Source organism: Silene latifolia, chromosome 9 (assembly GCF_048544455.1).
Source record: "Silene latifolia isolate original U9 population chromosome 9, ASM4854445v1, whole genome shotgun sequence".
Classification (NCBI taxonomy): domain Eukaryota; kingdom Viridiplantae; phylum Streptophyta; class Magnoliopsida; order Caryophyllales; family Caryophyllaceae; genus Silene; species Silene latifolia.
Window position 1 is genome coordinate 148138381 of NC_133534.1, and position 16531 is coordinate 148154911.

A 16531-nucleotide genomic window follows, 5' to 3' on the forward strand; every position below is an offset into this window, starting at 1 on the left:
ACTTTGTTTTCACGAAATAGAGGGTGTTGGTTCATTTTCACTACTAAGGCACAAATTACAAAAGAAGGTACAAATAAATACTTATAAAACTGCGGCGAGGACAGAGAGACGAAGCAAAAGAAGCAAGAATCACTGCATTCCATTAAGAAACGAGGGAGATACCAAGGTTTTAAGTTGGGTACTCGAAAAAGGATCAAAACTGCGAACTGCTCGAAGGATTTGTTTTCGATGGATCAAACAGACATATATTGAAAAACGACCATCATAGAATGGTTCTAGACATCATGGGCTATCACTCGGAGGTCTCGGTTTCAAATGGGTCGTCCCCATTAAAGAGAACTAAGCCCACGAACTTGATGATGCGAAACCGCAACTGCAGCCGCTGTTTTTGCACCGAGGGATATTGCGGTCTGTTTTATATCAAATAAGGGATGCTAAGGACGAAACCCAAAGCATTGATTTGAATTAGGAAGTGAGTACAATCCATCGGTGCAAGAAACACACAAAACGGTGGAGTAAAGAAGGAGAACGGAACCAATGAAACACAGCCGCCAATAAAGCTTGGTTTACACAAAGGAAGGAGATGGCTTCTTTATAATTCTATACCCTTTAAAAAGTTTACAAGCCCCCAACTGTTCCTTAGGAATAGTAATTTCCAAGACTCCCAACCCATTGATTTCTCCCTTACAATCCTGGCCTTTCATTTTTTCTATTGTGCTTTTCCCCCTTTTATGCTTTTGCCTTTCATTTTCCTCCGCTGTTCTCCATTCTCCCTCATACTTTCTTCTCTCTTCCACCGATACATCTCAAAATGGCTCTCACAAGCTGGCGCTTTGCTACCTGGATCGTCAACTGGCTAATTCCTACCTTATTTCTTCATTTTCGGTTTTGATTCAACTAAATTCACATTGCCTTTGCTTGAGATCCGTTTTCGTTTTTGGCGTGTATGCGACATCATCGCAGTTCAGCTCGGGATCATCATTCATCACCGCAGTTAAGCTCCAGGTTTTATACTTTTTCATTTAAAATTCTACCTTTAATTTAGCAATTGTGGTATTGAACTATTGATGATGACTGAACTATATCTACGATTGATTAAAATATGATCTTTGCTTGATTTTTGTGGGGGGTTTAATGGGTTTTTTTATTTAATTAACATTTGTTTGAGCTTGTAGTTTAAGGGTTTCAGTTTGATTTTTTTTAGGGGTATATAGCCTTTCATTCTGTCTTGCTATCGTATTCTTCATATTCTGAGTTACTGCTGCCTGCTGTTTTACTATTGGCTTCTGGTTGCAATTATTAAGAGTAACATTCAAACTGAATCAACACTCATAATTTGTGGTTCACAAAGTCATTATGAGTCTACTATCTTGACCTTGTGAGACTGGTTGCATTTTTAGGCGCAGTTATCCTCTATGACATACATGATGGTTTGAAGAATATGTACAGTCAGGAACCAAAGCCTTGAGAGTTAGCTTATAATTTTCATGAGTTTGCATCACCGTTGCCGGTAATGAGGCTATAGTCGTGCTTTTTTATTAGCTTTTCTTATGTTTCTTATTAATCCTGTCTCTCTTTTTTGGTTCTGATGGCATTCAAACTGGAAACTTGCTGTCAAGTGTGTATCTTCTAACCTGATTATATCTGTTTCGTTATCCTGTGCAGCTAGATAATGCTTTGGGTGCAAAACCAATGGTCATGCTTTGCGGTCAGTATTCTAGCGGAAAAACCACATTGCTTAAGCAATTGATGAGAAGTAATTATCTAGGTGATTATATGCTCCCCCGAACCTTTGCAGCTGTTATCCAGGTGATTATATCAAAATTTGCAGCAATTATTTTTAGAAATTTCATCTTCATTTCTCAATATTGGTTCCCTGTTCATTTTTGCTATTTTGTTATGTCGCTTTGATGCGATAAGTACTCGGCCTGTTGAACTACGTTTTCTTATTCGTTGCACATTAGAATAGTGTGAAACCTGTTTTGCTCAGCAACGAAAGTGATATTGGTTTATTTGATAACAGCTCTTGTTCAAAGGATGATGAATAGAGCTTCAGGGTTGGAGCTTGCTGTTCATGATCAAAGAAGGTTTGATCCTACTTTCCTACCTTTCAGTTTTTTTTCGCATTTATATGAAGGTGGTAGAAGGTAGTGAATTTAGAATGCCTTTAAGCACTTGCTTGTGTGATAATATATAGAGTTATATTGTTTGCTATAACCTAGCTAGCTCCTCGTGGGTGGGGGCGAGAGAGGTTTAAGAGAGAAGGGTTGATGTTCAAAAAGAGAGTTTACTAGGAAAATGGTTTTGGGCTGTCTTGTGGTGGGCAGGTGGTAGTTGGGCGGGCATATGGGTTTCGTCGGCCCAAGATATGGATGGTGGATTGGTGGATGTGGGTGGTGGTTGATGAAAAGGTGGTGAATTGGTGATCAGAGGGCAAATTTAGGACTTGTGTTAGTATAAAAGTACTCAACGATGAAAACCCTTAAGTTAATTTAGGGTAGGGAAGATAACAAAAAAATTGTGGCAATGTTGCTTAATGTGCAAATTACAAGCAAAGCTAAGGAATAATTGAATTAGGAGATAATGTGACAGGAGACTAAGCAATCAAATTAATCGAATATCGTACTATTTTATTATCAATAATATTTACACTACGATTATGCCCTTTTTTATGGCCCTGGTGTTGTCCGTGACTTTAAATATGTCTCCTTGGTGGGATTTCCCGCCAAATAGCGTGTCGTTTTATCTAATTGATTCATGTTTTTATTCCGAAACATGCGCCTAACCTTAACTACGTTCCTTTACGTTCTTTTCTGTCTTACCCCTATTTTTTAAATGTATCTATGTTAGGCCATAAACCAGCTTGCGGCGGTGCCTCTAGCCTACAGGTGCTAACTATAGATGCCGTAGTCAGTTTTTGGCAGTCAACTCCTCACCATCCTGTATTAATACCAGGCCGTGACTCGCATTGTTGGCATGTCCCTCACCGTCCAGGAAAGCCCTGGTTCACCACAGGGTCTTTTCAGCCCTCTACATTTACTTCAGTACAGCTGGCTTAACATTTCCCATCACCAAGTGCATGTGCAGTACTCCCCAAAAAATGAAAAACTCATGTACCGTACGCGACTGTTTTAGCTTGATGATCATGTACAAAGGAAACTTGTCTTAGATGTATCTGCGTTTGCCACTCATGTTTCTCAATAATACCATCCTTGAGACCCTAATGTTTAGGGTTAGGAAATTATCATTGGCAACTGTAAGTTAGATAACAATAATTAATTGGAACACGGCATTGTTGTCTACAGAAAATGGGGAATTCTAGAGTTCTGATGACGTTTCTCACCATACATGTGCGCATAAATAGATGGCGACACAGGTGCACATAAATGGATCGCGCAGGTGTCGCAAACGAACTTCTACCATTACCTGTCATGCTACATAAGCTTTATTAAGCATGTAAAAACGCCCTATATGTATATTAACATTTCAGGTGACATTTCTCACCACACAGGTGCGAATAAACATACTGCGAAAATTCAAAAAAACTTAACAGCTAATAAACAAAGCAAATTTGAACCGAGTTTCAAGGGTGCATTATGTTTATGCCAAGACAAGCGTTAAAACGTTAGGGTGCATAAACCGTTAGTCACTTCTATGTTTAGCTCACCGTTCCAGACTTCTAGATACGTTATTTGTAACGCGCCTTTTCCTCATCTAATAACTCCTAAATATTAGCGCACACCATTTTGCCAAATTGGGGCACCACGCCCGGTAGGGCGCGATGCACCAACTAGTTAAAACAAAAAGTTGTACAAAAGCTTTTATGTGTATGTTAGGTTTAGTCAATCAACGGGCCTGTTTCCGAGTTCAAAGATTCGTTTCGATTCAAAATGAAAAAATGCCCAAAATGAAAATACAAGCTTTTAAAATCAAGCTCGAGCTATTCGAGCTAAAACGTCGAGATTTGATGTAGAATATAAAACAGTTTCAATGCCGGCATACTTGTACTATTTTAAGAAATAAAGACAAAATACTTTATTTTTATTAAATAAAATCTTATTTTAAATAAAATGGAAATTCATTCGATTTATATAATAATAATAATAATAATAATAATAATAATAATAATAATAATAATAATAATAATAATAATAATAATAATAATAATAATAATAATAATAATAATAATAATAATAATAATAATAATAATAATAATAATAATAATAATAATAATAATAATAATAATAATAATAATAATAATAATAATAATAATAATAATAATAATAATAATAATAATAATAATAATAATAATAATAATAATAATAATAATAATAATAATAATAATAATAATAATAATAAATTTAAAAGCTACAACCAGAGCGCCATTTTCCCCAGGTGCCTCATTAAGGTAGATATTCGAAAGGCTTTCGACTCCATTCAATGGGACTTTATCTCCAACATGCTCACGGGGCTCAATTTCCCTACGACATTTATTAAATGGGTTATGGGCTGCATTACGTCTACTTGGTTCACCCTGAAGATCAATGGCAGCCAATGCGGTTTTTTCCCGGGCAAATATGGAGTTACGCAAGGGGACCCAATTTCACCTTATATTTTTGTCCTTGGGATGGAAATGCTTTCAAGACACTTACGGCGCATTCATCTCCTCCATCAGGTCTCCTATCACCCCAAATGCGTGAAACTTAAGCTTAACCACCTGATTTTCGCCGATGATCTAATGATCTTCGTGAGGGGTGACACTCCTTCAGTGGCGGCGGCTGCAAATTGCCTCGACTCCTTTGCCTCTATCTCGGGTTTATATGCTAATCCCGCCAAAACTAGCATCTACTATGGTGGTGTTCATGACGAGGTGAAGCGGCAAATAAAAGTACTCACTGGCTACACTGAAGATGCTTTCCCTTTCCGCTACCTTGGCATCACTATGAATCCTGCACGACTATCCTCCAGTATGTTCAACACGATGGTCGATAAAATCCACGGCTCTATTCTCCACTGGTCTGGCAACCTTCTCTCCTATGCCGGGAAACTACAACTCATTAATGCGGTCGTCTTTGGCTTGGAAAATTTTTGGTGCTCTGTCTTGCTCTTGCCTTCTCACATCATCAAAATAGTCAACAAGCTCTGTAAGGACTATTTTTGGGGGACCCTTGGGAGGCGAAGAAGGGTGACTTTAAAAAGTTGGTCCTCCATTTGCAAGCCTTGGATAGAGGGAGGCTACAATGTTAAGGAACTTCTTAGCTGGAACAAAGCGCTTCTCAGCAAGTGGGTCTGGCAACTTACTCAAAATCGGGACGGTATTTGGGACATCTGGAGCCGCTCTAACAACCTCAACGATCACACTACTTGGGAGGCTCAGCCTAGGATTCGACATGCTGAAAGCTGGCGTGACATAACTAAAACTAAAAACTTTCTTGTTGAAGTTGCTGGTTCAGTTACTAATGCTCAGAGGCTGCTGATTTCTTGCGTCAAAAACGGTAACTTTAGTGTACGTAGGGCGTACCATATTTTCAGGGATAGGGGCCACTATACGAGGTGGGCTGATGCTCTAAAGGCTCCCAGTGTCATCCCCAAACACTGCCTGTGCACAATCCACGCTGTGCAGCGACAACTCCCGACTGCCGACAACATAAACTTGCGTGGTTTTATGCATGTTAATAGGTGTTGCCTGTGCAGCGCTGGCCAAGAAACTCTACAGGAATTTGTTCTTCAGATGCCCATTCTCGCAACAGGTGAGGCGTAATATGCTCCAATGGCTTGGGTTTTCTGGTTTAGGGGATGCAATTGATATGAAAGACTACCTGTACAAACTCGGGGGGGGGGAGTAAAAAGCAAAAATGGAGGAACAAAGTGGCAGCTAGTTGTGTGGCTGGAACGGTCTATGAAATTTGGAATGAGAGAAACAATCGTATCTTCGGTGAAGTCGTTTCTACTCCTGACCAGATCTCTTGTACTCTTCAACAAGCGATGAAGATCAGGCTCTCGGACAACTTTGATAGATACACGCAGAATTGGTTGGCAACTAAAAACTAACGTCTGGTTCTCCTTTTATATTGGTTTTTGGTCTTTTGTCTTGTGACTCCATGATGGTCTTTGGTTTTTTTGTAAGATCCCTTCTCATTTTTCTTTCCCAATATGGATGAATAAAATGAGTTTAACTTTCTTGGAAATAATAATAATAATAATAATAATAATAATAATAATAATAATAATAATAATAATAATAATAATAATAATAATAATAATAATAATAATAATAATAATAATAATAATAATAATAATAAAAAAAAAAAAAAAAAATAATAATAATAATAATAATAACTTTGTCCTGCGGATTTATTGCTTTATTCTTGGGACATGGGGCGGGATGTGTGCGTCGACTTGACAGGTTCTTCTCCTTTGACTCAGACTGGGATGATGGATTTTGTGCCTGACCGGGTTATCGCTGATGCTGCTCAGCGAAAGTGTGCTAAGTATGGGGATTTGTGCGCGGTAGCGGATTATGGTTTCCTTCCTTTCTCTTTCTCTTCACTTGGGGAGCTGGGTTCGGATGTTGTTGCCTTGCTCAAGCGGATCCAGAAATTCTCGGTATCTCAGGATGCGGGGGCTCAGGTGGCCGCTTACATTTTTACTAGACTTAGCTTTGCTATTGCTAAGGGTGTGGGAGCCCAGATTGTCTCTCGGCTCCCCACCAATTTCATGTAAACTATTATTTTTCTTTTAATGAAAGCTGCGCGCATCCTTAATAATAATAATAATAATAATAATAATAATAATAATAATAATAATAATAATAATAATAATAATAATAATAATAATAATAATAATAATAATAATAATAATAATAATAATAATAATAATAATAATAATTGAGCCAGATTTTGAGGATATTGAGCCAGATTTTGAAAATCCAATCCCAGTTGAACCCCCCGCTATCCCTGTGACAGCGGCTCTGAACCCAGGAACTACTATAGCAGTTGGCTCCCCAACTTCTACTACAAACCCCCCCCAAAGGATGGAACAACGTGGCTAAGGCTAAACTGGTATGAGCCTCGCACTCATCAGAAACACAAAGTCGAACTCTACGGAGATTGATATCAGTGAAGATGACATTGTTGGAGAATTACAATATTGGAAGTACACCTTAATGGGTAATGTCCTAGGAGCTAAACCCACTATTGCTCATATGCATGCCTTCGTATCTAAGCAATGGAACCATGTATCCCTTCCCACTGTCCAATACTTCAGACGCGGCTGGTTCTCCTTCCGTTTCACAGCGCAAGGTGACATGAACGAGGTTTTGAAAGGAGGACCTTGGACCATGGGAAGCAACTCTCTAGTGCTGAAACAATGGACTCCTACTTTCTCTATGGAGATGGACAAAATCTCCACAGTCCCTATTTGGATCCTCTTTCTGGACCTTGACCCCTTCCTTTGGTTAGATGCGGTCCTTAGCAAGCTAGCTAGTAAGGTGGAAAAGCCGATGTATGCTGACATGACAACAACCACCAAACCACGCCTTTCCTTTACCTGTGTCCTTGTGGAAGCTGACCTCTCCACTAATTTGCCAGAAAACATTATCCTCAACACCCCTTACCGTGGCCAAATTTCCCAGAGAGTGGTGTATGAATGGAGGCCCTATTATTGCGTTTGTTGTGGAAAAATGGGAGACACAGAGAAATTCTGCAAACTCAACAAAGTCAAAACCTCAAGCAAACCAGTATGGCAGCCTAAAAATGTTGCACCCACCGCCGCCTGCCCTACAGTGACACCCTCCCCCCTCCTTTTACCCCAGTCAAGAGTGCTAAGCACAAAACTTCACCCTCTGAACCACCTACTAGCACTGAGGATACCATGGTCCTTGTCCAAAATAGTTTTGCAGCTCAGAGTGATGAGGGACCTGCCCCAGGTAGCCTCGATGATGATATACTGGGTTTAGTTGAAACTGTTGAGCCCCTACCACCTGATAAACATGAATATAGCCTCATGGAACATTAGAGGCTTAAATGATAGCCTTAAGCACACTGAGGTTAGTAAGTTTTTGCACCTTCATAGAGTGGATATTTTTGGCCTTCTCGAGACTCATGTAAAGGATCACAAGAAACATCTTATCATGAAAAAAATTCCTAAGTACGAGATTATTAGCAACAAGACTCGTGGTAGAATCTGGTTGTTTTATAATACTGCTACTGTAATCATCAATAATCTCATCCTACATGAGCAACTCATCCACTGTAATGTCATTTCCAAAGCTACTAACCTCTGTGTTGCCACTACTTTTGTCTATGGTATGAATGACCCCCAGGACAGACACCGGCTCTGGGATAAACTCATTACTGTCTCCCCCTTAGGATCACCATGGATGGTGACTGGTGACTTCAACGTAGTTAGGGATTTAATTGAAATAAATGGCCCAAACCCACCTTCCATTCATGATACATGGACTTCAATGCCTGCCTGGCTAAGTGCCTTTTGGATGATATGCATAGCACTGTCGCAGAGTACACCTGGACCAACAAGCACGCGCACCAAACAAGAACCTGGGCACGCCTTGATAGGGTTCTCATCAATCCTGCCTAGACCACTCTCTACTCGACCTCCACTGCTGAATGCCTCCCCCCAGGGAATTCTGACCATGCCCCTCTACTGGTTTTTCTTAGTGGAGGCCAAAAATTTACAATATACTTTAGTTTCCTCAATGCTTAGACCACGAACCCTAATTATCACAACATAGTTGCTGCTGCTTGGGCCACTCCCTGCTATGGTACTCCCACCTACCAGCTTTTCTTCAAGCTTCGAATGGTTAAAAAGGCCCTTACAGCCCTTCACAAAAGAAGTTACTCTGATATTGCGGCGCGGCTGCAAGGGGTCCAAAGAGACCTGGATACCTGCCAGATGAATCTTCAGAATGACCTGTTCTCCCCTACCCTTATTGCTCTTAAAAGGGATCTAATTTGCAAATATAAAGAGCTGAGCAAGGCTGAGAACGACATGCTTTTTCAACGAGCAAAAACTGTCAACATTAGTGTTTTAGCAGGATTTCCCCTGAATGGATCCGGCTTTATTTAAAGAGTGATCTGGGTATCTAGTTCTATAAGTTTTATATATTGTGAATGAATAATAAGGGAAGACGAAGTGTAAGGAATATCACTTGTATTATTTTGATAAGCTGAATACAAATTTGTATAAGTAATTGAATACACGGGAATGAAAGATAAATTGTAAAGTAGCTGAATAAAAACCAATGAATAATGAATGCCTTTACAAATGCTTGATTATGCTATTTATAGTTCTACCAATATTAACGTTATATTATTCTCAACGTTCTTCCCCGTTTGTAGGAGTCGTTGCCAGATTAATAGGGCATGCTCCCTATTAATACGCTTGACCTATTCTACTTCTTAACTAATCTTCAGTCTTTCCCGTTTAACATTCATAGATGATGTAGCTTTATAGTTTGGACTTGGTCTTCCTTGAGAATTGTACACGGTTATTGACTCATACAACTGCACTTTTTGTTTATCTTCTTAATCCAGCTTGTTTGAATGCCCCGCCAGGCTATTCCGTACTTAATATCAGGCTCTTCTTCCAGGATCTAATAACCTGCTTATCCTGTAATACTCTTCATCTGCCAAATAGTAGTCAGATTTGTCCGGCCCCTGGAGGTCTTAATCACCCTAGTAGGGTCAGGCTAAGTTACAGTCAGACCAGGCTAAACTGGGCCTAACAATTGCCCCTTGACATTTTGCCCGTGCTGGATCAGGCCAGGGGTGATATGTCAACTTTACCGGGTTAAACAATAAAAAGAATTATATTTAATCAATGACTCTTAGACTCCTAGTTACCGTTAAACACTTGCAACGGCTAATTTGTGTGATGTCACGCTGACAGTTTTGTGTTTTCTAGGGTTTTTACACCGTTATTTCTCTCCTATAAATATGGTATTTGCGATGAGTTTGTTTTTCACAAAATTTCTTCCATTTTCCTTGCTCAACTTTCTCTAAAATTCTCCCCTATTTCCCAGGAGTCTTACTCTGCCAACTTATAATTTTTCAATAAATAAAATTCATCACAATAAATTAAATAATAAAGGATATGGGAGCCAAAAAGCGTCCTGCACCCCAGAAAGCTGCTGCTGAACCTGAACCCAAAGACGTCCAGGAGGAGGAGGTGATTGAAGTTGATCCTCCTGCTCGTGCTATAGCTTTTAAATATCAGGATTCTATTTTTTCTACTCTTCAATCTCTGGATCCTTATTTCCCTGAAGAAAACTTATTGAAGACGGACTATGATAGGGTTTTAAGGGAGAAAAATATTATTCCTGATTCGACTGAGGTATGGATTCCTGAATCTTGTCCAGTCAGAGCTAACTGGTGTCACCTGGTTGGTTCTGTATTTTTGAATGGGCGTTCAAAACAGGCTGTAAGTTACCTGTTACTCCTTTAATGATTGACACCATTCGTGCTATGGAAGTATCACCTTTTCAAATTATGCCAATGGTTTGGAAACTTGTTCATTCCATTGAAAATTTATGTGCTAAACACAATCTTGTAATTACTATTAATGATATCAAGGCAATATATCATATGAAAAATCCTGTTAATGGTCGTTTTAATTTGAGAATCAAGTCGAAAATGTCTCCATTAATTACTAACCTGGACTCTGGAGACGATAAAAGTTGGGCAAAGACTTTCCTGTTCATCCGGACTGAGACTCTGGGATCAGGCTTTGATTATCTGAGATATCCTCCCTTAGAGAGTGGTAGGTTTCCTGTACTCTTAGTTTGCAGTATATATTATACGAAATTAGGATTTTCACTTATGTATTTTTGATGATTTTTGCAGCTCCTGATTGGAACTCTGATCCTCTTGACGAGGAAGCTATTTCCAGGATAGAGGCTTTCCTTGCTATTCCTGAGGAAGAGAGGGCCTGGCCTGCCAGTCTGGGCAGGGATTTATTGCCCCGGTATATGAAGACCAAGCTGAGTGTGGTCAAAGTACCCAAAGGCAAGCCTAGCTCTACTGCTCTTTCCTGTACGTCTTCCATATGTCTTTATGTCAATTGTTGTTTTCTTATCGCTTCTTATCTGATATTTATGTATATTCTTTATATACTCAGTATTCAGGTCTTCTGCCAGGTTGGCCAACTTTTCTGCAAAAGATTTAAAGGCTGGGGTGGCTAGAATTGCTGAACAGTCCAAGAGCCAGGAGGCTAGTGGGAGTGACAAGACGCTTGATATTTTGGTTTCTGATGTCCAGCCTCTCTAAGAACCGCCCAGGCTAGTATCGCCAGAGATCGTTCAGGCTTCTAAAAGGAGAAGGGAAGATGTTATTCCTGAAGAAGAAGGGGGAGAGAAAGAGCCTATTCAGGCTCAACCAATCAGGAGTATCATTCAAGTGTCTGCCAGGATTGACGATATGGATGCTGCCCGGGCACGGATAAATGAATTTTCTGCAAAAATGGGCGGCCAGCTTTTGTCTGCTAATACCCTTGAGTCTTCTACTAAAGTGGTTTCTATCCTGACTTCTCTTGTGACAAAGGCTGCTGAACTTGCTTCTCAAGCTAAGGAGGTTTGTTGTAAAGGGATGTTTTAATTGTTTATGTGCTCCTTGTGTTGCTTTATATTGGGCTGATTAATTTTGTTTCTTGCAGGGATTGGATGTCGGGTTGGCTACTGCTTGTCAACTCAGGGATTCCCAGGCCAGGGTTTCTAGCCTGGAAGAAAAACTGGATAAGGTTAACCGCGAGCTGCACACATTCAAAGGTAATGAAGTAGTACTTCAATCCCAGTGGCGGCATGACTAGAGAGGCATCTAGGGGGCTGCTATAGTTTGTGAGGTGGCTGCAAAAATCTTGAGAAGGTTGTCGGGCAAGAGTTGGAGGTCATCAAGGGAGAGCTGGCTCTTTGAGAAGCGGCAATGCGAGATCACCGAGGAAGAATGAAGAGCTTGGTCTTTGAAAAGGAATTAGTGGAGGCGCGGCTTGCTGATGCCGCTCAGTACTTCTTTGGGAAAGGCCGGGTTGATGCTATGAGGGATCCGGAATCTGACCGGGCTAATTGGGATTCGGACCGGGATGAGACAGCACTGGACACTCAGTATCCTGATTTAGCCAACATGGGTCAAGAAGAAGAAGTGGATTCTCCTCCTTCCAAGGAAAAATCAGGTGATCAGGAAATGGTGGATGGTTGTGAGTCGGTTACTGGCTCAAAACTTACTTAGATTTATGTTTTTCTTTTTTTGTTTTGGCCCATCCAGGGGGGATGTTCCTGGAATGGATATTTAGGTATTTAATGGAAATTTAGGTATTTTTTGGCCCATCCAGGGGGGATGTCCCTGGAATGGGTAATTATTAAGTATGAGGCAAGGCCGGCTATTTTGGATGAATAAATATTTGGTCTTTGTTGGTTCCTTTTTGTGTTTTGGTAAGTTACTTTTGTAGTATTGGATGTTTTACTTGGATCTGCCATTATTCGACCGGATCGGGCCGTTTTTATCTTGGATCGACCAGTTCATCGTGTTATGGGTGGGGTTATTGCACATGCGGGAGGGCTTACGTCCCCTGCCTGTCTGAGGGCTTATGACCCATTTATGTTATACAAGTCCTAAGAGGTTTTCCAGTTTGTATATTAAATGGAGCTCAATATTTTAAGGCTTTTTGCAAATGAAATTTGGGTATCAGTTGGATATTGGTGGGGGTGGCCCCCAATCTTTAAGATTTGTTTTAAATAAAATGCAGTATGTAAAACAAGTATTGAAGATTCTACTTGGTAAAAGTAAATATGAGAATATAGACAAGTACTTGGACACATAATTTGAAGAAATCATATACGGCATTTATTCATATAAGGGCAAGTATCATATATTTAGTTTCATATCAGACCAGGCAAGAAATATTAAGGTGAAAATTATACCTGGACTGGGAGATATATTTTATATGTGAAATAGTTTTAAATGTGCAATATTCCAAGCTCTTGGGATCATTTCGCCGTCCAGGGTTTGTAATCTATAAGCTCCCTGGCCGACTATTGAGTCAATCAGGTAGGGACCTTCCCAGGTTGGGGCTAATTTGCCATTATTCTTTTCTTTTGTGTTTTGGAAGACTTTCCTGATGACAAGGTCTCCTACCCTGAATACTCTGGCTTTGACAGTCTTGTTGTAGCTTTTTGCAACTCTTTGCTGATATGCTGCTAATCTAATGTTGGCTGCATCTCTTAGCTCTTCTATTAAGTCCAGGCTTTCTTCTATTAGAGGTATATTGCTTGTTATTGTGTTCAGACTGCATCTGGCTGATGGAATGTCTACCTCAGCCGGGATTACTGCTTCACATCCATAGACCAAGGAGTAGGGGGTTTGGTCTGTGGATGTTTTAGGCGTGGTTCTGTCAGCCCAGAGGACCAGGGGGAGCTCTTCAGCCCATCTGCCTTTCCTTCTTTCTAGCTTCTTCTTTATGCAGCTGATTACTACTTTGTTACTGGATTCTGCCTGACCGTTAGCTTTTGGATATCCTGGTGTGGAGGTTACCAGGTTGATGTTCCATTGAGCACAAAAGGTTGCTGTTCTTTTTCCCACGAATTGCGTGCCATTGTCGTATACTATTTCAGAAAGGATGCCATATCTACATATGATGTTGTGTTTGATGAATGCTATGACATCCTTTTCTTTGACTTGCCTGTATGAATCAGCTTCTATCCACTTGGAGAAATAGTCAGTCATTGCTAGCATGAAAACTTTTTGCCCGGGTGCTTGAGGTAGTTTCCCTACTATATCCATGCCCCACTTCATAAATGGCCAGGGTGCGGATATGGAATGTAGTTCGTCAGATGGCTGAGGGATATTTGGTCCGTGAATCTGGCAAGCTTTACATTTAGAGCTAAATTCCAGGCAATCGGCCCTCAAGGTGGGCCAATAATAACCTGTTCTGAGTACCTTGCTTGCCAGGCTCCTTCCGCCTTTATGATTTCCACAGTATCCTTCATGGATTTCTGATAATATCTGCTCAGCTTCTTGTGGTTCCAGGCATCTGAGGTACGGCCCAGCCTGCGATTTCTTAAAAAGCACGTTGTTAATAATAGTATATGAAGTAGCTTTTATTTTTAGTGCTCTGGCATCTTGCTTATTTAGGGGAAGGATTCCCTGTTGTAGCCAGTCGTAGTAGGGTTTTGTCCAAGAATTGGCAATATAAATTGGGAAACTTTCATCTTGTTTATTTATTGCAGGTTCTAATAAATGTACGATGGGTATTTTGTCGAAGTCAAGGGGACTGAAGTTGGATCCTAGGCCGGCTAAGGCATCGGCCTGGGTATTCAAGTCCTTGGGAATTTGGTCAATATTAAAATTGCGGAATTTTGCTTTTAAAATTTGAACGATTTCCAAATAAAGCATCATTTTTGAGTCTTTTGCAGTATATATTCCGTTTACTTGGTTGGAAATAAGAAGGGAATCAGTACGCACCTTTAGGTTTTGCACACCAAGGTCAATACATACCTTTAATCCAGCTATTAGGGCTTCATATTCTGCCTCATTGTTGGTAGCCTCAAATGCACAGCTTATAGCTTGTACTATCTTATCCCCCTGTGGCGATTTTAGTACTACCCCCAGGCCTGTGCCCCTCATGTTGGCTGCACCATCGACAAATAGGGTCCATTCTAGGTTTGTTTGGTCGCTGGTCAGTTTGTTTACTTCTTTTATTAGGTCGGGTTCTAGGGTTGGACTAAAGTCAGCCACAAAGTCTGCTAGTGCTTGTGACTTAATTGCTGTCCTTGGTTCAAAGGTTATGTTGTATGTGCTTAGGTGGGTGACCATTTTTGCACATTCGTCCGTACAATTCTGGCTTCCTGAGTACAGACTTGATAGGAAGATTGGTTCTGACTATTATAGGGTGTCTTTCAAAGTATGGTCTTAATTTTGTGCAACTCATAATTAAAGCTAAAACATATTTTTCAAGCAGGCCATACTTGATCTCTGCATCCAGTAGACTTTTACTTACGTAATAGACAGGGTGTTGTTGTCCGTCCGCTTCTTTGACCAAGACTGCACGACAAAGATTTTGTGACTGATGGTATATACTGTCGGGGTTCATCTTTGATTGGTTTTGCCAGCAAGGGAGAAGAGGATAGATATGTTTTCAGGTCTTCAAAGGCAGCCGAGGATCGGGGTCCATTGAAAGTCTTTGTTTTTCCTTAGCAGATTATAGAATGATTTTCACCTCTCTGACGATCTTGAAATGAACCTGTTCGGGGCCGCTATTCTTCCAAATACTTTTGTATGTCTTTGACCGTCTTTGGTGGTTCTAGCTCCAGGATAGCTTTGATCTGTTCAGGGCTGGCTTCTATTCCTCTTTTTGTCACCATATAGCCCAAGAATTTGCCTGCTGAGACTCCAAAATGGCATTTTTGTGGGTTGAGCTTCATATTGAATTTCTCCAGTATTTGAAAGCTACTTCCAAGTCTTTGACGTGGTCTTCTGCCTTTTTTGACTTGACTACCATGTCATCTATGTAGACTTCCATGGTATCTCCTATTTGGTCTTTGAACATCATGTTGACTAGCCTTTGATAGGTTGCACCTGCATTCTTTAATCCAAAGGGCATAGCAGTATAACAATATATACCTCTTTCAGTAATGAAAAGCTGTGCTTTACTGATCTGCAGGGTGCATCTTTATTTGATTGAATCCGCTGGAGGCATCCATGAATGTTAACATTTAGTGGCCTGCAGTGGCATCCACCATTGCATCGAGATGTGTGGCAGGGGAAATGGATCTTTTGGGCAGGCTTTGTTTAGGTCGGTGTAGTCTACACAGACTCTCCATTTGCCATTTTTCTTTTGGACGACTACTACGTTTGCAAGCGGTCGGGTACATTACCTCCCGATCATTCCCATGTCCAATAGCTTGTCAACTTCTTGGTTGATGATTTCATGCCTCTGTCGACAAATTTTCTTCTCTTTTGCTGTACAGGCTTAAAGGATTTGTCAATATTCAACTTATGAGTTATAATATTAGCATCTATACCAGTCATATCAAAATGTGACCAAGCAAAACAAGACATTTTAGTTTTGAGAAAGCCGACCAGATTGGGTCCGACCGAGTCAGTGCATCGACCCTACAAGTACTTTCTGTCGGGGAATTCAGGGTCCAAAATGACCTCTCCTGTTTCCATCTGTGATTGTGCAATATATTCTCCCCGACAGTGACTTTAATTGCTATGCAAGGGACTTACCCGACTTTGAGGGTTTCAAAGCCTGAGTGTAACATTCTGAGTCATCCTCTGTTCTCCCCGATGGTGGTTATCCCCATTCGGTTGGTATTTTCACACATTGATGGTATGTTGATGGGATTGCTTTGACATTGTGGATCCATGGTCTGCCCAGGATTACATTATATGAGGATAGGCAATCCATTACTCCAAATCTTTCATATGAAGCCACGCCTTCCACATAGGTTGGCAGGTTGATTTCTCCCAGGGTGTTCTTTGTTTCTCCGCTGAATCTAATTAGGACGCTGGATTTCTTG

General features: G+C 40.5%; 1 long non-coding RNA gene across 1 annotated transcript; it reads left to right on the forward strand.

The window, feature by feature from the left end:
* The first annotated feature begins 715 nt into the window (after positions 1-715).
* On the forward strand, positions 716-3108 carry LOC141598336 (uncharacterized). The gene is made up of 4 exons (XR_012523427.1): positions 716-1005; positions 1401-1768; positions 2024-2087; positions 2851-3108. It is a non-coding gene; the product is annotated as an uncharacterized LOC141598336 (long non-coding RNA).
* The last annotated feature ends 13423 nt before the right edge of the window (positions 3109-16531 follow it).